Source organism: Ursus americanus, chromosome 11 (genome assembly GCF_024610735.1).
Source record: "Ursus americanus isolate L20-20 chromosome 11, mUrsAme1.1.p, whole genome shotgun sequence".
Lineage (NCBI taxonomy): Eukaryota > Metazoa > Chordata > Mammalia > Carnivora > Ursidae > Ursus > Ursus americanus.
In genome coordinates, this window is record NC_142137.1 from 37,927,604 (window position 1) to 37,953,189 (window position 25,586).

The following is a 25,586-nucleotide window of genomic DNA, read 5'->3' on the forward strand; positions in this document are numbered from 1 at the left end:
TATCCAAAATATATGAAGAACTCATATAACTCAATAGCAAAAAACCAAACAATCCCAATTAAAAAATGGACAGAGGATCTGAACATTTTTCCAAAGAAGATATACAGATAACCAGAAGGCACATGAAAAGATGCTCAACATCACTGATCCTCAGGGAAATGCAAATCCAAACCACAATGAGCTATTACCTTACATCTTTCAGGATGGCTATTATCAAAAAGATGAGAAATAACAAGTGCTGGCAAAGATAGAGAAAAGTAGACTCTCATGCACTGTTAATGGGAATGTAAATTAGTGCAGCCACTATGGAAAACAGTATGGAGTTTCTTCAAAAGTTAAAAATAGAACTACCATATGATCCAGAAATTCCACTTCTGAGTCCCTAAAGAAAATAAAACAAATAATACATAACACTAATTTTAAAAGATATATGTGTCCCTATGTTCACTGCAGCTTTTATTTACAATAGCCATAATATGGAAATAACCTAAGTGCTCCTCAATGGATGAATGTGTATAGATATAAACTTGTGTATGTGTGTCTACACACACATACACACATACACATACACAATGAAATAGTACTCAGTCTTAAAGAAGAATGGAAGCTTGCCATTTTGGACACCTTGGATGGATCTTTAGAGTATTTTGCTAAGTGAAATAATTCAGACAAGAGAAAAACATCATATGATATTCCTCTATGTGGAATCTAAAAAACAGAACAAATGAAGAAAGAAAACAAAATGAAACAAAAACTTATAGATACGGAGAATAAACAGTGGTTGTCAGGGGGAAGGGGTTTGGGAGTAGGTGAAGGGGGTCAAAAGGTATAAACTTCTAACTACAAAATAATTCATAGGGATGTAATATACAGTATGGTAACTACAGTCTATAATACTGCATTGCATCCTGGGAAGTGGCAAAGAGTAAATCCTGAAATTCTCATCACAAGGAAAAAAACCTATTTTTTGTAACTTTGTATGGTGCAGATGGTAATTAGACTTATTGTGGTGTTCATTTCATAATATCTGCAAATATCAAATCATATGTTGTATACCTGAAGCTAATATAATGTTACATGTCAATTACACCTTAATAAAAAGAAAAATTACATTAACAATGATACTTGGTTTCACATTGTTAATGCATAAGTTAATACATTGAAAATGCTTAGAATAGGACCTTGCAGATAGTGTTTGATGGCTGTTTGCTCAGTGTTATTTAGTTTGTTCATCACAACCTCACATGTACAATATTCAATCACCAAAGTCTCTGAGTATAATTGAAGCATCTCAGTATGAATAATAGTAAATAATCACTTGAATAAGAAGTCGTATTTTATATTCTCTATTATAAAGTGGAAAACTCTGATTTCTGTGTCTTAGAAGAGTAACAATATTAATATGCGTTATTTTGCAACCCACATATGTAAATTAATTTCTATATTTTACAATTTCAGAAATAGCCATCCACACTCCTTGTTTGCATTTACATGCAGAATGCATTTTTTAAGAGTGATATAATAAAAAAAAAGAGTAATATTCTCTGGTGAGTAAAATGATTTTTTTAAAGATTTATTTATTTATTTTAGAGAGAGAGAGAGAGCATGAGTGGTAGAGAGAATCTCAATGAAACTCCACACTGAGCATGGAGCCTGACGCGGGCTCATTCTCACACCCCTGCGATCAGACCTGAGCTGAAACCAAGAGTCGGATTAACCTAATGCACCAAGAGTTGTGCTTAACCTAATTCACCACCCTGGCACCCCAAGTAAAATGATTTTACATGTGATTTATAACACTTTCAAGTAGGATCCATGCCACGCTAGTCCAACAGATACTCTTCTCCACAAAAAGAACTCAAGGTTCTAAGAACTCTGAGAAGCGCTGTATATAAGAAGTTACCTTTCTAGGATTACAACACGATTTCTTTGTTTTAGAGTCTATTTTAGAAATTCTATAGTAGTGAAACAATCTGTTAACTCATTGTTTCCTAAACATATTTGATGATAGAACTCTTCTTTGATATAATATGGATTAATGAGGAACATACATTAGGTGATGTTCCTCCTAAGAATGCGAAGAATATATATTCCTTGCTTTTCTTTGACACTAATTACAATAATAATAATACTATCCAGTCACTTGGTGATTCGGTCAATAGATGCGTATTGAGTACCTATCATCACCTGTATCCGTGTTGAATATTTTCAGTGTACAAGGCTCTCTAACATATATTCTTCTATTCAGTCAACGAGATGGATAGTCGCCAGCAATTCAGCTTTCAGAGACCCTCAAAAGCAATGTGGATTGGTAAAAAGAACATAAATATTGTACTCAAAAAGGTCAAGCTTTGAATCCAGCTTTGCCATTTACTATTTTATACCCTTGAGCATGCTTATGTTTTCAAAGGCTCAAATTGCAGTGAGGATTAAATGAGGTGACATATGTAAAGTACCGAGCACAATACTTTGAACATAATAGGCACTTGCAAATGTATGCTTTCTTCACAGTCGCTTTTGAATACCAGCAGAGAAACAAATTCTGGGTATGGACAGTATTTAATTCACCTTAAATTTGAACAAAGGCATAATATTCACTTTGCATTGTGCCTAGCTCTGGCAGTTAAAACAGAGAGGTGGTTTAAAAAAAAGAAAAAGAAAAGAAAAGAAAAACAAAGCTCAGATCTAGTGAGAGACAATTAAATACCCAGTATGTGGGCTACATGCCATTACAGGGGATGAATACTTTATTATGGGAACTCATGGGGCCGGGCTTGGGGGTGGGGGAGGGATCTACCTACCCAGACATGCAGGAGGGATGAGATTTTATAAAAATAAGACCTAGATGTTTTCATGTGAATAGAAGTTATTCAAAAACGAACAGATGGAGAGGTGAAGATAAGGGTTCAAACAAAGAAAGAAGCGTCTGAAACACCCGAAAGCTTGAGAAAATGGGATGACTTAACTGACTGGATGTAATTCTGTGTAGGAAAGCGGTTATCAAGAGATGAAGCTAGAGACAGATCAAGAAAAGCACTGAAACCCTCACATTTGGAGTTCATCCTAAAGACAAAGTATTTAGACAAAGCTTTCGACAGGTGTCAGTAGACAGTGAAATATCCGGATGTGCGGTCAGCGAGACTGTCGCGCAGAGTATGTGCTTCACGTGAATTACAGACTGTGGGAGAGCAGCTGAGAAGAATAAAGCAGCGTTCCAGACGAGAAGTGACGGTGGCCTGGACTAGACCAGAAGCGGTGGAGACCCAGAGCAGACAGCAGGTGTGAGAGAGACTTGGTAAGACATGTCTCTCTGCCCAAGCGTATGCAGTAACACATGACACAAGGTGTTCCTTCTTCTGCCACAGCAGCTAGCATCAGGGCTATAAAAATACCGCTCGTGTACTTGCCAAAATTACCAAATAATTTGACACAGAAAATTAAAAGAATGATCAACAGAGAAACAAACTGAGCCAGAATACATTATTAAGCAGAACTACAACACTTACTGTATTTTCTGCTTATTATAGTTTCTCCTTCATTGAAACCAGAATATGTTACACATATTTACTGTCTACCAACAATATGCAGCTAGAGAATTTATTACACTGACAATAACAATTAAATACAGGTCAATGGAAAGATATGTTTGCACTAATTAAAACTACAGTTATTTATGCATAATTTTGCTAAAATGAGAGTGGGTTACAGCATTGTTTATACATACCTGACGGTCGTAAATATCATAACTAAAAAGGTAGCTTTGGGGGGAATAGGATGTATAATTAAAAGGACTAGATGAAATAAAGAAAGGAAAAGGCTTAATCCTTCTGAAGTTTACACCCTTTATTCCTTTCCCTTATTGTTTCTAAATTTTGCTTTAACAATGTAATAAAATGATATCTATTGGCTGCTAACATATTTCAGCACTGTGCTAGACATTTTGACAACTGTTGCACTCCATTCTAATGTAGCAGAAGGCCAAATTTGATATTCAAACCAGAAGAGTGCCTGGCACATAGTTGGTATTCAATAAATATTGTTGAATTTACGAATAAATGCTTTATAACATAGGTTGATCCCAGTAAGTAAAGGGCCCTTCGCACAGCTTGATCTGTTGGAATATTAAGAGGAGCTTCTAAGAGTAGAGATGAGGGAATGGAATTACTCTTCATGACTTAGTGAGAACTTTGGGAATTCTGGGGGCCATCCAAAAGTGAAGAGGTGAGTGAGGACAAGTGAGGGAGGCAGAAAGGAGGAGAGTCAGAGAGATGACAGGTGGTTGGAGGCTACCTGAGAAAGGGCAGTGGAGACTGTCTAAAGGACATCAAACAGCAGGTAGTCGACATTTAATCTGTATTTGTTACTAATGTTACGCAGTGATCTCTGCCTCATCACACAGACACGCACCCTACCATCCATAAGCTCTTTTTAAAAATTCAACGCTTCACATACATAGTTTCTGTGCATGGATTTTGCAGAAATGAAAGAAAAGTGCTGGACAGCATGAGGAGGATTAAGAAGCCAGCCAACTAACTGAACAAATTAAGTACAAGCGGGGCTCACAGCCAGAGGTGAGCTTGAGCGTGTAAAGCTCTGGTGCTTTGAAGACAATGAGGGCAGGCTTGGGATTTTCATGGGGCATATAGGTACATTAGATCCAGTCTGTGGCAGCCTATAAGAGCCCAGTTATATTTTCAGAAATCTCTCCAGCGGATTGATTTCACATTGATAGCTTCATATTGGCCATGGTGGGGTTATTCACACCATGGAAATGAACAAATGCTAACTCAGTGCTATAGTTTTCTCCCAAAAAGCCAGATTAGCAGCACACTGTGGAAATTTACCCAACTCTTAGGAAGTACAGGAACCCTAACTGACTTCTGTGTTAACTGAAACTACAATTTATATTCTGTGTCTACGATCTCAGATTAATGAGGAGGTGGGGTGAGAGGCGAAGAAAGGGCATAGTGAATTTAAAGACGAGGCTGTGCTGGTCAATATGGCATCACTAGCCACATCTGGCTTTTCAAATATAAAACTAATTAAATTTAGGAATTCAGCTTCTCAATAGAACTGGTCCTATTTCAAATGTTATTAGGCACGGTAGCTAGTAGCTACCATTTTCAACAGTACAGATATGGAACATTTCTATCAACACAGAAAGTTTAATTGGGTAGGTGTTAATAGGTCAACTAATTTAAGAAATGTCACATTTTGGGGGGTGTTTCAGAATCTTCCAGTCATTTTGCCATAGCTTTCTGATGAAGTTGTAAACATCTTTCTTGGTCTCAATATTCTTTAAACAAGATACCTGATCATTACTAATTATATGTCTTTACCAAAGGTTATGTGACGGGTTCAGCCAAAAGCTTACAAAACTCTAACATGTATCTTTTAATAATTTTCATGAATGTAATAAAGATGTTAGAAGTTTAAATTAAATAATATCAGTTTTTTAAAAAAAATATATTACTAATTATATGTCTTTACCAAAGGTTATGTGACGGGTTCAGCCAAAAGCTTACAAAACTCTAACATGTATCTTTTAATAATTTTCATGAATGTAATAAAGATGTTAGAAGTTTAAATTAAATAATATCAGTTTTTTAAAAAAAATATATCAGAAAAATAAGAATTCACATAATGTAAGAAACTCATAAGAAGAAATAAATAAAGAAAACGACTGGGGCATTAGCAATTACCAAATCTAAAATTTGACAGCTTCCAGTAGGTTGGAATGCAAAAAAGTGTCTAAAACATTCAATAATTCTCTTTGTTCAAGCATTGCACTGTGTATTTACTTGATGGAGAGGTGGGGGTTGGCAATGAAAAATCACACTAGGTAGAAAATAGGATTTAAAAAAAGCAATATAAGAAATCAAAAGATAATAAATAGTATTTAATGGTGAAACTGGATTTAAAAAAATCAAAGTCTTTAAAATGTTTAGAACCTGTGCAATGAGAGTCTGTGAAAACATCATTTAAAAGCTTTTATCACATAGTGCTCAACAAATTCTCAGCGCTGAGGGCAATGGGAGAAGTAATGGTAATCACATAAGCATTCCAGGCTCCCAGCTAGTGAGTCTTGGGAGTAAAACTGGTGACTGAAGGAGGGAACAGTTTGCTGAGCCAAAGCTTGAACACGTCATCCTTATTCGCTCCTGAAGAGATTCTCAAAAATGCTTCAAGTGCAGAGATCTATATATACCTGTACTTTCTGACATCAAACCCTCAAATTATGGGCACCACTCTAATTGGGAGTATATCTGAAATAGTAACTTGGTGAAGCACCAGAAAATACTGATTATTAAAAAATGAGAATTTTTTTTTAACAGTATAGTATAGTACTATGACTCAAAGTTACTTAGGAGTGACTAAAGCACTCAAGGAGAGGCATTAATTCTTTCTGGTGAGATTGCATTGATGACTTCACAGCCTGAAAAAAACGTAAATTGTGTAAGAATAAGTAGGGCGTTGTAAGGAAAGCACTCAACAATGAGTGATGTTTGACATAGCCAGCTGGCAAGTGAATATAGGTCCCAGCAAGCATTCTTTCCCACATAAAGTTGTTTTAAATCTTATTGACTTTGAAGATGTGCTGGTCTATTATGATACCAAATGTGTCACAAACCACTGATGAATCGTGAACGGGCTTCCTACAAATAAAGATATATTCAATAGTGCCACAAGTCAATCTCTTTTTCAAGGATGATGAAATCCAGACTGTCAGGAAATGGTGAAGCCCCGTTTCACCATTAGACTCTCTTCCAGGTTGAATAAGTTAACTCAACACTGTTAGGCGTTGGTAAGTAGAGGTCCTCGGGATCACTAGTGGTCCCTTGTGTTCAGTCCATTCTCTCCCTTTTAATCACATATCACAAGGCACCTTTTTAAAAGTTCACTACACATGCACTGTGTACATGATTTTTGGATCTTCCAGTTTACTACCTGATAAAGACTTTAGGATAATTTTTCAAGCCTTAATTTTGGTGAACCTATGCTAGGTCTTTGTGATTAGTACTTCTCCTAGGTCCCAATAAATCATCTTTTACTAATGCTTCCCAAAATATGGACTAAGGTTAACATTAAGATTACAAGATCCTTTTTATAGAGTTTTTAAAAATTCTAGAGACCACTGAAACATGACTAAAACACAAAATAGGTTTAGGGGGAAAAAATCTCTATACAGGATCTATAGGAATACCTGGAAAAATCTGTAAGTTAAAGAGTTAAAATATTTGAGTTAGAGTTAGCTGCTTGAATAGGAAATAAGGAGGTATTTATGCGAACTAAGTTTAAAATGATCTACAGTACATAATAAAGAAAAAGCCAATATATACACATTTAGTGATTTGTGTAATGGTTGTGCCAAAATTCATCTCTTTAGGGATCCCGCTCACAAGGAGTAATACGAGAATCTTTTCATTATTGCTGAGAAATGACTACCCTAGGATAGCATTACTACTGACATCATTCTCCTAGGTAAAAATATAATGACAATAATATAATTTTGAATATCGTTCCATTTTCCATATTTCTACATACAGAAACTTTAATTTAAATCAAATTTTTAAATAGTTACACAGCTAAGAGGTAAGCCCAGATGATTTCAATATTTTTCCATTCATTCATTCATTCATTTATTCATTCAGCAAATATTAATTGATTATCTACTCTGTGCCAGATGCCTCCCTGGGCTCTAGAAACACAATCACTGAACACCCAGGGGCTTACTGTCACAGTGTTTCAATACTTCTCAGGAATGCATGTGTTTGTGGAATATGCCAGAACAGCGCTTACGACAAAGGAGGTATTCAATCAAACGCCTCTTGGATAATCAGACTAAACCAACCTTACAAGCTGCTTGTTTTTTTCATAGGTAACTTTTCCACAAGGCATAATTTGACCTTCAGCATACCCAGCAGTATAAACAAAACCCATAATAATGATAAAAATAATGATCATGTGTTGACTGCTTATAAGACGCCAGATACTATGTGATACTATGTGACGCATCTTACCTACATTTTCTCATTAAATCTGCACAACACCCTCCCGAGCCCAGAACTGGTAGTGTCTCCCCACACGAGGATGCCAGTGTTCATCTACAAGCTTGTAGTGACGAAGCCAAAACTCAAAGCCAAGCGGCCGGAGTCCACAGCCCTTGAGATAAATGGCTATGTAACGTGAAAATGTAGTTATTTCTTTCCTAGTAATTCATTTACATTTATTAGGTGAACGCTATGTGAAAGAAGTCAGTGTGCTAGCCACATAATCACACTCTAACAGTAATTTCCACCGTAAGAGAATCTCTCTGGATTCAAGCGGATTATAGTCATATACTTGAGAAAGGTAGATGGTACCTCACTGATGAATAGACATTAGATTCATTTCAACTGAACGAGAATTTATCTAATACTCACTACATGAATGGAATTACATATACAGACAAAAATAACTATTTGTTGGACTAAACTAAAAGATTGCTCAAAGCACGGAATAGCATCAGCCACATTTTTAGCAGAGTTCTAAAATTCACTCCTGTTCTATATGTACTCAAGACATAAACTCACCTAGGGCAATGAGTATCGCTGAAAGCTTTAGTACCCTTAGGCCTAAATGCTTTCATTTTTGCAAATACTCTAAGTTAGAGAATGGTATTCTCAAGTGTGGCCATCAGATGGCACTAGCCTTTTCCTTTTCTGAAGATATTTTTATATGCAAAATTCAGTGACAGCAATGCCCCTAGAGGTGAGGGGACCGCGCAAGATGCAATTTAAACAGCTTTTCTAACCCACAGAGGACATGAGGAATATTTATACCATTCCTTCTAATTTTTTTCCACTTTTGTAATTGCTTAAACTCATCTGTTCTCAGAAAGCTCCCCTTCTGATTTGGAATAAAACCCTTTATAATGCAGTTCTCCACAACTCCGTGTGACCTCGCCTCTTACCACTCTGACCTTGCTCATGCTGTTCCAGCCACACAGCTTCTTTCTCTGACCCTTGATCTTTGGGGCATTCACATTTCCTTTTTCCTTTACATGGAACTCTTTCTACTGAGGTGTGCACAGCTCACTCCCTCACTTTGTTCCAATCTCTGCTCAGAGAGGCCTTCCCAGACTGCCCTGTGGAAAACAGTGGCTTTCTTACTCTCTACTCCCTTACCCTCATAATTCCTCAGAGCACTTGTCACTCCCAGATATCATGTTACATTCCCTTTATTGTCTGTTTCCTTCACGAGATTGCGAAGTTCTATAAGGGCAAGGACTTGGTTTTTTTATCATTATTCTTAGCATCAAGAAGGGTGACTCTCATGGTAAGAGTAAGCATTCACATAAGCAAATTAATGAATAAGTGAATGAATAAATGAAAGACATCTAGGGAGAAGCAGGAAATCCCTAAATCATTTGCCGAGAATGCAGATTCATTTTCTCAGTGTTACATTTCTTCTTATACTTGTTTCATAAGATCTATTATGATATATCATAATTTAAAATTTTCTAGGGATGCCTGGGTGGCTCAGTTGGTTAAGCGTCCAACTCTTGATTTTGGCTCAGACCATGATCTCGGGGTTGTGAGATTGAAACCCACACTGGGCTCCACACTCAGAGGGGAATCTGTTGGAGATTCTCTCCCTCTCCCTCTGCCTCTCCCCCTTGTGCTCTGTCTGTCTCTCTCTCTTTCTTGTTCTCTCTCTCTCTCTCGATCTCTAAAATAAATAAATAAATCTTTAAAAAATAATAAAACAAATTTTCTAAATTAACGAGGTAAGCATGTTAAGCACACCTTTCAAACTCAAATATTGTTGGCCTGAACTCTTATATACAAAATTAACATTTTATTATTACATATTTCTTTAGATATTAATGTTTTGTGACCCTATCACCAAAATCACAGAATGCTGTAAGATTTTACTTTCAACTAACTGAGATAACATTGGCTTTTAATGTTCAGGCTCAGGGATGCAAGTATTCTTTATATTCTAATGCATGAAGGCTAGGAGAAATGTATATAAATAACATCGTATGGGGAGTTATTTTTGTATTGTTTTGCAATTGGAAATATGGTCATAGAGGCTCCTTTAATGTCTATATAAAGCAGAACCAAAAAGGTCAACCAATGAGAAGAGAGAAGAATTTTTTTTCCTCATTCCCCCATGTATCTTTGCCCTTTAGTACTGTAAATTGCAGGGGCTGGCATTTAAATGCACAATGTCAAAGGCAAAGCACATTCAACCTATGCTAAAAGGCAGCTGGCAAGGGGCAAAAAGAAAAATACTACCCTAACACCTTCAAGGGCCAACTGCCTATTGCGCGTACCACCTCTCTGGTTTTTCCTAGTACAGTTCTTGCCCTGTGGACAAAGGAGAAGTAGCCCAACGAGCACTTTCCTTCCAATGGAGTAACAGTAACATTCCACCTCTGAGACCAATAACCCCTCCTAGCTGCCTTTGTTAAGCAAAGACACCAGAGATGATGATCTGAACCCTTTCATCCCTTAAATCACGTTCGTAACAGCAGCTATTTTTGTCCAAGGCTAATTCTACATTTTGCTTATTTGGCTCTCACAAGTAAAATTACTCATCCAGGACTGGGTAGGTGTAATGCACAAATGGAAGCAGGATTCAGACACTAATAAGGACATGCTGTAATAATTTCGACCAGAGGCAGCTTGTCATAATGGGCAGGGTAAGTGTGACAGTTATTTCCCTGGTGTAGGAATACAAGCCAGCTGGCAAGGAAGGGTGGATGTTCACACTATTGTCCTCCAGCAACTCAGTAGGAAAGAGACTAAAAAAACCAGTTTGTGCTCACATCATCAAATACGTCCTCAGCTGTTGTTTCACAGATTGTGTGTGTGTGTGTGTGTGTGTGTGTGTCTGTGTAGTTAAACTAAGCAGCAGACAGACAAGTTAGTTCATCAAGAAGTTGCTAAATCCAATCATAAAGTTTTTGAAAAGATGTTTACATTCAGAAAGAGAAAGTAAGGATCATTTACCCAAGTTTCCAACCTTTTCCCCCGTTCCATCATTAGCAACGGTGACGGGCATTCTCCCATCACCAACGTTGACACCCTAAGGGCAGTGATCACCGCCTCTTCACACGTATCCAACTAGCATGGGAGAGCCTCCTGGAATGTCATGTAGTTTGACAAAGTCTCCTCTCCCAAGGAACTCCTTCCTCCCGCCTGGTCCCCAACCTCAACAGATAGCCTCTGATGCTACTGCAACCTCTCAGTTTATCAAGGAAAAGCCAAAGCCTGGAATGATGAGAGACTTGCTCCAGGTCATGTGGCTAGTGGTGGGATTGGACTTTGCATTCAGGCTTCTGACTCCCAGCACAGGATTCTGTTTCAGTGCTCCTGGCTACTTCCTTTATACACCTTAATGAGTTTTTTCTTTACCCCAAATTCATATGCTGAAGCCCTAACCCTCCATGTGCTGGTATTTGGAGATGGGGCCTTTGTGAGCATTACATGAGGATGTAAAAGTGGGGCCTGGTCTGACAGGATTAGTGCTCTTATAAGAAGAGACACCAGAAAGCTTTCTCTCTCCCTGGGCGCACACCAAAGAAAAGACGTGTGAGCACATAGAGAGAGAGTGTGGCTGCCTAAAGCCAGAAGGAGCCTCAGAATGAAACCTACCTTGCTGGGCACCTTGATCTTGCAAATGATAGCCTCCAGAAGTAGGAGAAATAAATTTCTGTCGTTAAAGCCGTCCATTTTATTGTATTTTGTTATGTCAGCCCTAGCCGACTAATACACCTGCCAGCACGGGACCGTTTTAAAATGCAGATCTTCATAGGCCCCATAGGAAGCCAACCGCATCATAATGTCTGAGGGGGTGATAGAGTCTGATGTTCAACATCATATATACATCTCTGGGAAACAATAATTTCAAAAGCTGGGATGCAAATGTCTACACTGGATATCCGTGAAAATGAAAGAGCGTGTGATTAATGATTATACCAGTACAACGGATGCCAACTGATATGTATGTCACCTTGACGGTGGATAATCTGAAGCTCCCCCTGCCTCCAAGCTGCTGCTGATCGCTGAAGCTTTGACCCTGGGTTTGGAATCAGAGAGAACGGAGTTCAAATAATGATTCATTCTCATATAAGCAGTAGGAACTTCTATTCTTGAAAACAAGTGAATATGTGATCCTGTCTGCTCATCTGTGAAATGTGGGTGGTGATTTCATCAGTTTATCTTCAGCACCTGAGTGATGGAAACATTGTAAGCAGAAATGAATGTCGACATGAATGATCAAATCTCATTTGAAGGGGAATCCTGAAGTTTTCAGGAGATAAAACAAGCAAAGTGCTGGGAATCTAACAGGTAGACAATTAATGTTAGATCTTTCCCCTTTGGCTTTAGTATATAAAATGACAACCATCTCAAGTGACCTAATTTCTATCTTTGCTGCCTTTGGATAGAATTCATTTTTTAAAGACTAATATTATAGTTGTAAGAAAATAAATGCTTTCCATAAAGTTTAGAAGTGACTCTCTTCTGTCATGTAATAATGGCCAAGGATGGCAGCCCAGATACAAGCATTCTTTTAAGTCCTTTTCCTGGTTCTACTGTTTTCTTGGAAGAGATGCCATGACTTTTCTAACAGCAAAACTGTCTATTATTATCTCAAAACAATTAACACAAAAACTTTTGAATTCAGTGAAGGTCAGGGGATTAATAGGTTTTATCTGCAATGTGTTTGAAAAGCTAATTAAGACTCCACATACAGCAGAAGAGACTGGGAATACAATATTTAGCTTTTCTCCACATGACCACAGTGAACAAAAGTGAACAGAGAAAGACAAAGCGAACGTGGAAACTTCACTGACAGGAGGCAAATCCTTTTTAAAGGCAATAAAATTGAAAATGCTTCTCCTTTGATGGAAGATGCTTCCTTTATTTATTCACAGAACACACTCAGCATCTGCTTTATACTGGCATTATTCTAGGTGCTAGACGTTCAGTGTAGAACAAAACTGATACGGTCTCTTACTTTTTGACTCCTTTTAACCTAGAGACAACCAGATTAACAAAGAAAAAACATTAAAAATTAATGAAACAAAACTTTAATTGTTGGTAAAAAAAAAAAATGGGAAGGGGGATATTCTTTGCCCCAACACATTCGTTAGCCTCACCTTAACCAGCCATCTTAAACGCTAGCAAGAAAACAAGTGTGTTACTAAAAGTCATCATGACAGGAAGAAATCCATTTTCCTCTGATACTTTTGCATCTATTTATTAACAACATTCTTCTAGTTAAAAAATGAGGAAACAGCAAAGATCTCAAAATTTTGGGGGGAATTTCTCTGCGAAAAACCCATTTAAATAAATACTAACCTCGCTCTCGCTCTGATCCATAAACTGTGTTAATTTCTTCCATAAAGTTTTGATTGGTTATCTCTTCCAAATACACCATGTTGGATCAGGTCCTCCTTACCTCTCACCCGCAGTATTTTAATAGATTTGAACTCTACAATATTTATTAAAATAGCTTTCTAACAAGTGTTACTCTTGTTCTTTGTCCACTGACAAAATATTGGAGGGTTAATATTTTTAAACATATATATGATCATGTCAATCTTTTGCATTTACACGTTCAATAGCTTCCACTATCATCCAAATTAACTAGGCGTGCCCTCAAAGGTCAGCCACCTATAGATCAGGACCTAGCTTCAAATTTCATTTCCCACTCTTCCCCATGCTGCTCTCTCTCCATGCTTTACCTGGACTTTTCTTCATCCTCTCCCACCTAATCTATGTAGCCTCTCAGGAGCAACAAAAGTAATCTTGCTACGGGGTATAGAGAGATTACATGAGAGTGTAGGTAAGAAATAAGTTGATGAGAGATGGGAAAAGAGAGATCAAAACGGGAAGCCACGATAATAACTTTTATTCCTCCCCATGGATTCCCAAGCAAGGTAACATAATAAATCCTTTTTTTTTTAATAACTCGTTTGAATTCATCATGATGAATCAAAGACCTAATATGTTCCCCACAAAGTAGTGGGCACTCCAAATATTTTTAAAAACAATTGGTGAAGTATTCAGGATCTTCACATGAAGATTCTAATGGCAAATCAGTATTGTTCACAATTTTACAAGGAGTCATTCAAGATAAAATAGTTGAACAAAATTGTGCAAAGTTACGTAACAAGACTTAGACCTAATGAAGGAAGCATTTGATGTCTTTAGGGCTTAACCACCTAAGGTTAAGTTCTAAATTACAAACTCCTCTAATTATCCTCTGTTTATCACAATAATGACAATTATCATAAGTTTTAAAACCTCCTAGATTTCTAATAGATACTGCAATTTATAATAGAGAGGATATGTATTTTCAAGGGGCTGTTAGGAAAAAAAATAGCAAAAAGGTGTAACAGGAATTAATTATGAATTATCATGTAACAGAAAGGAGAGTGAGTTCTTTCTAACTACAATAACTAGTGAAGCTAATAAATGTAACAGCATTATGGGATATTGTGTTATCTCCAATTTGTCTTGGGCTGACTCACCGTGTTTATTAATAGTTTGGAGAGATAAACATGTAGTTAATTTTATACTGCAGCTATAAAATGCCATCTTTTCAAATTGAACGTCAAAAAGAAAGGCAAGTTTGAACTCAGAATAAATTTAAAAGAATCATTTGGGTTTTATTTTCTTCTTTATCTATAAAATAAAATAAATGAGAGTCACCCTGCTTTTAGTCATAAAATTTTTAAATTATAGTACCATAATATTTTCTGGCAACCAACTGCTGAATTGACAAATATAGTCTTACTTCTAAGTCTGATTAAATTAAAAATATTTATATATATAAATATAAATATATATATATAAATATATATATATTCATTCTCTAAAGCAGGACACCATATAATAAGCATCTATGAATAAATATCAGAGGATTATTTTTCTCATAAGAATTTGTGTAGCAAGGTGAGATCCATCAAAATCCTGATATGATTTGTTATCTCCCCCCACAATTTAATAGTTTTTAAATTGCTACAGCTATTCTAAACCTGTATGGAGGTTTCATTTGGTAATGAGCATGTAGGTTGGAAATGATCGAATCCCCGCATACACTAACTTGAAAAAAACAGAGGAATTAATTAAATGATGTAACCTAACTGCAGGAGGTCAGGTGGATGGTGGTTTCCAGGGATACCTGCATCCTAGGCTTGAAATCCCATTAAAATTCTGCCATCATCCTTTCCTCTGCTTCTACTTGTCAGCATTATTTTCAAGATTATCTGTTACAACAAGGGTATAAGTGTGACCAATACATTTCCTGGGCTCTCATTACTTAATCACCTAACAAGAAGAGACCATCTTCCTTTTGTCTTTTTTAAAAAGGTCTGTGGACAAGACTCCAGCCCAACTGGGGTCATTGGCAGGTGGATCAGTGATGAAGATTTGAACCTCCACTTGAGCAATGTGATTGGAGTTCAAGGGAAGAGCCTTACATCCAAATGAGAAGAACAGAGAAGTGCCAGAGGGGAGGATTTTAACTATCTACTGCCACTTTGTCAATACCGTCTTCCATCAGGCAAGAACATAGAGTTTTTAACTGATCATATGTATGTACTCAACCTACCTGAATTCAATGCCACACAAGGATACGTTATACCTAGTATTACTGATGCATCAAACTGAATGAAAACTGTCTCTTGAGCTGCAGTATTTAACTCCTTCCTGCCTTACCTCCCCTTCCCATTCCTAATTGGTTGTTCTGGTCTACTTCCTTTGTGCTGACTTTCACACATCCGATACTTCTGATGAAGGCTAAATTCTTTCCTAGCAACCATTTTATAACAAAGTTGAAATCCTGGCTTTTGATGTGTGTTATATTTTTACAAGCTCTCTACACACAAGGAGGAATAACTCATACATTAATTAGCTTTCTGCCTGTAGTTTTATTAAAACCACTTGCTAGCTAAAGACCTCACACATTGATTATAGCTGTCATTTTGATAAAATTTGAGTGAGGCTAAAATTCAGTTGGAACAGCAAATTAAAATTTGCACATACTTGTGAGACCCAAAAGCTGAAACTATGGGTTCTATTTGAAATGAAAGAAATTTGTTCAAACATGTTATTCGAAATGGCAAGGGCCTGTGGTTAGAGGCTTAGTTAATGAACTTGCTGCATGAGAAATGCCACCCTGGAGTTATCTTCAGCCAGTGGTTCCTGGACAGCCATTTCCAGCATTGTGAAGAACTTAGATTTTACTCTGAGTGAGACGGAAGCCTCTATAAGGTGGATGCAGGTGGAGGTGGGGTCTCTATCGGCCCAGGTCTCTGCATAGCTATGATGAGTAGAGCCCCTTTCTCAACACGTAACACAAACGAAATAAACTTTGCCAAACTTGCTGGAATTTTTAGGGGTTTTGTTGTGGTTGTTTTTGCAGTGTAACCTTACATGTAGAGGCCAGAGATGATGATTCCCAAACTGGTGTGGTTCTTAAAGATTGTGAGAAAGGATCAGCTACCAAACATATTTCAAAAGTGAGGGTGACAGAACTTAATAATAGGTTGATGAGGAGAAATAAATGAGTCAAATGTGATTCTGAAGATTTGAGTCTAAGCAAAAAAAAAAATTATGTGATAACTTACTGTTAAGAGCAAAAAGCTAAGTATAGGGAGCATATTCTTGTGTGTGTGTGTGTGTGTGTGTGTGTGTGTGTGTGTGTGTGTGCTTGTGAAGATTTGAGTTTGTATTTTAATGAAATGTGAAATTTTATGAAATGTGAAATAAGCAAAGAGATAGATAGGTGTGGAGTTTCGACAGACATCAGAGCTGGAGACATACATTTGGAGACATACATACATTTCCCTCATTATCACAAAGGTGCTATTAAAACCATGGGCCTGTATGAGGTCACATAGGAAGTTAAGTACAGAGAAAGGAAGACACTTAGAATTGAGCCCTGAAGTGCTTCCATATTTTACATACCAGAAAGAAAAGGAGGAATCCAGCAAAAGAGACCAAGGAAAAGTGACCAGAGAGGTTAAAAGGAAGGAAAAACTATGGTCCAAGAGGCTAAGTGAATAGAGAGCAACTGTCAAACGCTCTTGAGAACTGAGGATTCACAATCAGATTTGGTAACGTGGAGGTCAGTAGTGACAACAGGGATTGTATGGGGACAAAAGCTTGAGTTCAGCAGGTACGTGAGATACTGGAAGGAGAGTGTAGACAGCTCGGAAGAGTTTTGCTCTAAGCAGATCTTAGAGATGGGATGCACTAAGGGGGATGCACCATCAACAGGAGAACTTTTTTTTTTAATACATAAGAGATGGGATAGCATGTTGTGTGCTGCTGAGAATGACCAAAGAAGTCAAAATGAATTTGCAAAGGACTAAAATGCTGGAGCAACCAATATTCCCGAGTTAGCAGAGGAGGACAGCATCTTATGCACCAGTGCAAAGGTTGTTCCTATATTGCATTCAGCCAAGAAAGCTAAGGATACAAAGAGACAGATGAAGTATGTTAGTAGATTCAACGGTCAGAGCTCATAAGAGCTCTCTTTTAATTGTTATTTTCTTAGAGAACTAGGAAGCAAGATATTCAGCTGATAGAGAAGAAGGGTAGATAGATGGAGGTTGAGAAAAGGGTAAAGGTTTGGAAAAAGTAGTTTCAGAAAGAAGAGAGTGAACTAATAGTAGAATTCCATTCATAAAAGGAAATAGAATCGCAGGGCAGCATCATTTCAAAAGACTCAGCATTGACTCAACACATGTCACCAAGCCCGTGCTGCCTGTGAGGCACAGCAGGAAGTAGTATAAATTCCTAAGAACTTCGGTGCATATACATATTTTTAGGGAGTAGAGGGCCCAAGTATTTCAACATATTCTCTTGGTAGACTTGTTTCACATGTTCAGTTCCTTTGCCCCTTTGTCCTCTGACTGCTGTAACTTGAGTATGTACCTGCCTTTACATCTGCACAGTGTCTTTCAGGACAACTGTTTTTATCTTCTCTGCTCTTGATGCGTTTTGGCATTAGCTTTTTCATTTGTTCATCTTTGTGACCTTATATTCTAAGATTTATATAGCTCATAGGATATGGGCAGTGACTAACATAATTGCTATACTTTTTCCTGAGACTGAAATTATGTTTTGGAAAACGAAAGAGTTCTTTTAATTAGGGAAGTATTACATATGCTCCCATGACCCCTTCAATTAAAGAGGAAAATTTCCTAACACGTAACCACAATTCTTATTTTCGAGCCTGAACACTTTTGTTGTCTGAAAACTTTTTCCCCTGTCTTTTGCACCATAAGTAACTGTTACACTATCCCTCCTACCTTAAGTTTATTGTCACTGGAATTTTTCTACTGAGCTGTCTCAAGATATTCTTACCCTGAGGAAAATTAATCATCCTTTCATATATATAATATATTTTATTTCCTTTTTTCACAGTGTCAGGGGTTTATGCAGACATCGATAACACATTCTCTGACTAGATTTGGAATAATGTTTTAAGTTCTAGCAGACAATCAGGAAAGTGTGAATTCAGAATTCAGCTTATATGCAATGACCATTTGCTCTGATCTCACTTCCTGGAATCGACTCTTAACCAAACTTTTATTTGGTTATAACTAACCAATTAGGGGAGTTTGACAGATGGCCAAATTTTAAATCATGATAATAAAAACCTTCATTTACAAGGTTAAATAATCTAGACATCAGTTTCACTAAGCCTGATGTTTAATATTGGAAAAATTGAGTCTGATCAGTCTCCTTAAATTCAATATAATCATTCTTCTCACAGGATTTACTTTCACAAATCCCAGAGACACCCACTCCTCTTCTGCTTGAATATTTGAAATGGTAGACTTCACTGACTGAAAAGATTCTTTTTTTTTTTTTTTAAGTTTTTGTTTTATTTTATTTAGTAATCTCTACACCCATGGTAGGGCTTGAACTCACAGCTCCAAGATCAAGAGTCTCATGCTTTTCTGACTGAGCTAGCCAGGCAACTCAGAGAAGATTCTTTACATAATCTTGAATATCCCACATTGTCTTTCCCTGTCTTCCATGATTGAGTCCTAATTCTTGGAGGTAATAAAGAGTAAGTCTACACCTAGATAAGAGAGTACATCAAAGTTTTTAATATGGCTTTGATGTTCTCCCTGGTTTCTTATATCCATTTCATAGTCCCAAAGTACTCTTTTCCTGAATATAATCAGATTTGTTTTAAAAGATCTTTCCTAAAATCAAAGATTCTTATCCAAAGTACAGAGGAAGGATTTCACTCTTTTCTCTAGGTATATTTTAGTGGAAGAAATCTGCAACTTCATTTGCTCTTGTTTTCCACACTATACTACCCTATGTTGAGTTACTTTTCTAAAATACTTAAGTATTCTCCCCATAGATGGCAACTAAAAAAGTTGTCCTTTATTCTATTCTATAAATAAATTTTAAAAATTAAAATCACTTACCTAGAAATAAATTCTTGAAGAGAACTCCTATGTTTTGTTTCATTTCGTTTTGTTTTGTTTTCCCATGTAGTGACGGCTCCATTTTATTGTGGTTTTATTATACTAATTTAGCTATCAGGGAATCAATCTCCCCTCTAATTTCAGTCCAAATATCTTGGACAAAGTTCATTTGTTCTGCTCAAGGGATAGAAACTAACCCTAACCTAAGACAGATTATTTCTTCATTCTCACCACAAAGGTTAGTTTAGAAATGGACCCATAGGACCAGTTTTACCCAAATCAGGTTTTCTGTTTGAGCTCTCTTTTTCCCACAGGACATAAACAAGAGAGGATGTAAGGCAGGCAGCACCTGATATGGCCAATTTGCAGTCATTTGAGCCGATACCAAGAGAAATCACAGTCTAAAAAAATGGAGAGATAAATCTCATTTGGATGATATCATTTTACCCCTGGGTCAAGTTGACCTTGAAGAGAGTTTAATCTAGAACTGTAAATTGGATAAATAAATAAATTCCTTATTTTAAATGGCCTGCCACTTGTGAAAGCAAGTATCCTCAGTCATAAACTAGTTAAAATTTTATGTGCTCCAATCTCCATCCTGTTTAAAAATATGTTAAATGCATCTAGGTCATATGCCTAATGACATAAGTCTGTGGCATTCCTGTTCTAAATGTCTAATAGGCAACCTACCAGGAAAGAGACACAGTTTCCATACTTATGCCTTGCTCTCAGTGTGAGCTCTTGTATCCGCCCTATTGGGGCAGTGCTCACAGTACGTTATAAATGTCTATTTATTTTCCTCTTTTCCAAGGTCTTTAAGAACAAGTGCCATGTCTGTTATACCGATCTATCTCCAATATTTAGCAGATTTCCTTGCCAATATTATACTCTTAGTAAATATTTGCCGACTGAAAGAAGGAAGGAAAGCAGGATTTCTAAAAGAAAAAGAATTAGGCCCACAATATATTCTCTTTATTTCTTTCCTCGATGTTTATGCCTGTCTGTAATATGACCTCAAACTAATAAGAGAAAAAAGAAAAGAAAGAAAGGACAAAGACAAAGACACTAAAGCAATCTACAATCATCATTTCCTAGAATTGGCAAAAAAATATTTGAGGGTTGCAAAAGACAATGGGATTTCTTTGGTGAACTCCTACTGCCTTTACTAACTGGTTACCATGGCCAAGTTACTTAACTGCTCCAATTTTGGGTTCTATAAAACGGGCATTATATTCCCCATCCCAAGAGTTGTTGCAAGGATTAAACGAGAAAACAGTGAATATATTTAACTGTCACTACTTTAAAAATGCTCCTGATAAAAAGACTACATATTGTCAGAATTTGCTAAGCTATTTTGAAAGTTTGCTTTTGGTAAACTGGGAGAAGCTGAACTTGAAGGAAATATCATTTATAGTTTTTAGGCTTTGCTTTCACAGAATGAAAAATCTTATAGACTTTTAGGACATATAATTTTTAAAAATTAGTAGATATTTCACAACTATATGCTTAAATGTGTATCTCAGATCACAAGGAAAACTCAGGCTATGTAATTCCCTAACAAACTAGTCAAAATACCTCCACGTTTTCTAATAAAAAATCTTATTTCTACTTGATATCTCACTTCTTGTACCACTTTGCAAATCATCTCATTAAAATTTAATTTATGATGTTTACAAGAGACCACTTTGTTTTGATGTTAAATTAAATTATTTTGTTTCTTATTTTTTTCAGAAAATAATTCATTCTGAATGTAAACTGTAGTTAAAAATAATTTATCTAATATGGGTACAGGAAATACTTAAAATATCGATATGCTCATGCAAACAAAGAAATACTTGCAGTCTACTTACTGATTCTTTCTCATATGTATCTTAATCCTCCCTCTTGAAAGTATTTCACAAAATGCAACACAACTCAAGTTTAGGGGTTATTTTCTTTCTGTCTTAATTGGGAGGGTAGTTCTGATTATAGTAAGTATTAAGAAGATTGAAAGTAGTCACTTGTGTACCAGTCCCTTTTTTTCCAGGCTTAATATGTTTTAATAGAAACCTTTTTCCCTTTCTGAGGTTTAAGATGTATTTTAAATTCTTTTTTAAATTGAAATACCTTTGCTTCATGTTAGCATTGGGCCCAAACACACTTTTGCATTGTTCAAACCAAAAGCTAGAACACGGAGGGTTATCTCCAGAGATCCCACAGCATGGCATGATATTACTTCTCTCTCACCTTCTCCGAGGCAGTTGAGTTTCTATGTGGCTAATCCAGTTGTGATATAAGAGGTAATCAAAGCTATCATATTAAGTAACAAGTCAGCAGACATTCCTGTATTGTTCCATTACAAAATCCTTGCCCTCTAGAGAATAAGCAACTCTTGTCTTACATCTCTGTGATTACAAAACGCTTTAAAATATATTCTTTTGCCTTTAAGGCAATCCAAGCATTGTAAATGCTTTTAATATAGTCAAGCTGCCATCATCTGAACTCCAACTTGCAACCTAATCTATACGGGAGCAAAATGCTAACTTGAAAGGCATATACTGTTGCCTTATAATTACAGAGCACCCCTAAGTCAAGGCTAGAAATTATTAATTAGATCCGGTCTATTTGTGCCAGATTTCCCATTATTTACTTGCCTCAACAAATTTTTTAATAATTTCATTTAAAGCGTGCATTAATATAACTGCTCTGATACCACTCAAAAGTGTGTGAAGTATCCGTTTCTTTGTAACTTGATATTAACTGGTAGATTACTACAAAATTTGTAGAACTCTGGAAAAAAATTAATCTAGGTTTCAAAGTGTTTCACAAATAATACTTAGCTGATATATTTGTCAAATCCTTCCCAAATACATATGTGCAAAATACAATATTCAAATATAAGATAACTTTCTAAAACCAAGTACTTTTCAAATAGAGAGGAAGAGATAGAGTGAGCATAAAAACCTATAATAATCTTCTCAAAATATACGTCTGAAAATAGAAATTTGCTCTTTTACACTAAAACTTAGCAGCGAAAGCATATGAAAGATACTATGTATTGCCTTACCCAGTGATATCTGTACATATATTTCAAGGAAGTTACTTTTAATTATGTATAAATTTATTTTAGTGGTCTGTAATCTGCCATGTAAATTATTTGGAGCTCTAGTAGCTAGAACAATCTGTTACAAAAGATTCATAGAGTAAAATAGATGCTATTCTATGTCTGGTAGGCATAAAATTTAATGACGTATTCAAAGCTATATGGTTCTATAAAGTATTATTTACAATTTTTCAATGACAAAAGTAGACTTATATAGAGAAATGAAATCAAATAGTCAAAGATATTAGTTTGTGCAGAATTTAATTGTATTTGCCCCAGACAATAATTGAAAATATGCTATGGAAATAGATAGGGTTGCATTCTTTAAAACAGCATAAACCTTATGAGTTTTTGTGGGTTTTTTATGAATGAATAATTTTTTAAAAACAGTAAAGTACTTCTCACAAACTTACCTTTTACCAGTCAGTGAACATCAAGGACGTTTTGATACGTCTTTTTCTAAAACTGAGGTTTTCAACTCAGATTGTATTTACTGTTGGAGTTCTAGTTTTATCACCAGAGTTGCCTAATCTTACATTGTATATCTTGCAAATGCATGCTTCTTTTTATAAGGCAATCTAGAATGATTCTTCTTCATAACCTGAAAGCACCAACTTTTTACTACTGGACCATCTGTGGCATTATCTCCAAAAAAGCAGAATATTTTTTTCACCCATGTCCTCATCAAAAATGAATTCTAAATTATCTCTTAGACTTCCATTTATCCCCTGTCCCTTGGAGCATCAGTCTCTCACATTGTGTTTATGACCATAGGCTCTAAATTCACCTCCCAAAACAAAGCTAAACAAGACAAGAAAGAGTATTTACTTTTCCTATAGACACAATTAAAAAACCATCACTGCTTTCTTCTCCATTTTGCACTGCCCTGCAATCTGGCTTTCTTCTTGCACTCCAGAGGAGGTGCTCTCATCTTTCCTGTCCTCCTATCACAGCTTCTAAAAAACATTCCAAGGTTGATGACTTTGTGATTCTTGAACCATCCATTTCTGAAATGTCTCTAATACTGAACTCTTTTGCTTTTCCTTTAACCTCGCCAACAATTCCTTTCAGCCTCTTTTGCTTTATGTTCCATTATCTAATCTCTACATGTTGGAATTCCCCAGGCCTTGATTCTGTATCCCACTCTCTTTTTCTTTTGACAGTGTCTCTGGGTAATCTCATCTATTCCCAGGGCAATAACTATGATCTATATGGATTTCTGTATTTGTAGCTCTACTTCAGAATCCCCTCTGAGAGCCAGACCCATATATCTGACTGCCTCTTCATTGTATATGGGTTAAAATCCTGACCCTGACATTTACAAACTGTGTGACCCTGGGCAAGTTACTTAACCTCTCTGTGTCTTAGGTTGCTTAATTTATAATAGGATTATAACAGTTTGTTTATTCATTTACTATAAAGATTGAATGAGTTAGTATTGTAAAACAATTAAAATAGTTACTGATACAAACCATGAATGATATGTCACATACACTTGAAACTTAACATACTCAAGAGGAAACTCTAGATTGTTTCTATCACAGCTGTTCCCTATATAGGCTTCCCCATCTCAATAAATGATACCATCCTTTAACTAGCTTACCTCTTCCCTTTTCTCCCTCTTACCCATTATCAAAATGAGTGTATACTTGTATAAAACATAGATCAGAATGTTTTCCTACACTGCTAATACCCTTCAAGTGTTTCCTATCACACTTTCAATAAATACAAACACCTACATACGTCCCTGCATATTCTGACCCCTTATACTATTTCCTCTAAGACATATGCCCATATACATTGTCATACACATGTGCGCGCACGCACACACACACGTACACACACCATATTCACACATCACATAAAGATGCATATATCAATGGCTGGATCCTTCCAATTTATCAGATTCCAATTTAACTGTTTTCTCTTAGAAAAGTCTGCTCTAACAAGCTCATCTATTTAAATAGCTCCTCAGCTTTCTGTCATTACCCCAAATTTGTTTCCCCTATGGGCCTCACCCCAAGTTGTACTTATGGACGTTATGTTCACTAATTCACTGTGTGCCTCCCTTCTCAAATAGTTACCTCCATTAGGGCTTATGTTCATTTATCCACCGCTGTGTACTCAGCTCCTAGTACAACGGTGGGAGGTAGTAGGCATTAAGTGAATGTGTCCTGCAAGAATGCATGCAAGAATAAATGAATGAGTGAAGCTGCCATTTTCTAGCAACTATCCCAGAAAAAATTAGTCCGGTTTTTCAGGATCTTGCTTGTAATTTATAGTCCTATTGAGATAATTCTTGGGGAAAAAAATCATGTTGCAAAGTGTGATAATGAAACATCATTTTAAGCCATTATCAGTTATCATGTCAAAATCATCTTCATAATTAATAGGCTCATAAACATTACAGGGTGGTAATGAATTTAACTCCAAAAAGTGTATAATAACTTATAACTCCAAAAAGGCCGATCTGAGAGAAATGAATCATAGTTTTGACCCACTTCTATGATGGTCTATGTGTTTTCTCCGGGTTAAAACTGTTTTCATTACAAGGAAAAGTAACTTTTAACTTTTTTTAATCATTATCATCTCATCAAGCACTAAGAAAATTATCTCTTCCAAAATGTTATTTTGTGAAATGAAGAGGAAGAATTTCCATGCTTGTTTGACCTACGGTTTAGGTAAAGAACAACACAAACTCCATTTAAGTACGTCTCGTGGGCCCTTCAAATTGCCGCGTTTGTATCACCCTGCTTGATTGAGCCATCTTCGTGCAATTCAGGCCTTCAAAAACCTTCTCTTATTATATGAGTTTTATCTTACAAAACATTACTGTGTCTTTATGATAGAGACCTTGGATAGCCTCTTTCAACTTCCATTTTACCCTCCTTCCGGGTGGAAAAAATGGAATGCCCAAACCCCACATCTTCCAGACTCACTTGCGGTAGCTGTAATTCTACCAACTAGATGCGTCTCCAGGAGACGGAAAAGCAGAGATGTTTTGATGAAGGTTACTTGGAGGTGAGTCAGTCGCCAAGGCTGGCCTCA

General features: G+C 36.4%; 1 protein-coding gene across 12 annotated transcripts in view; it reads right to left on the reverse strand.

The window, feature by feature from the left end:
* Positions 1-25,586, reverse strand: part of TRDN (triadin) — a 355,819-nt gene that overhangs the window by 165,356 nt on the left and 164,877 nt on the right. The window lies entirely within an intron of this gene.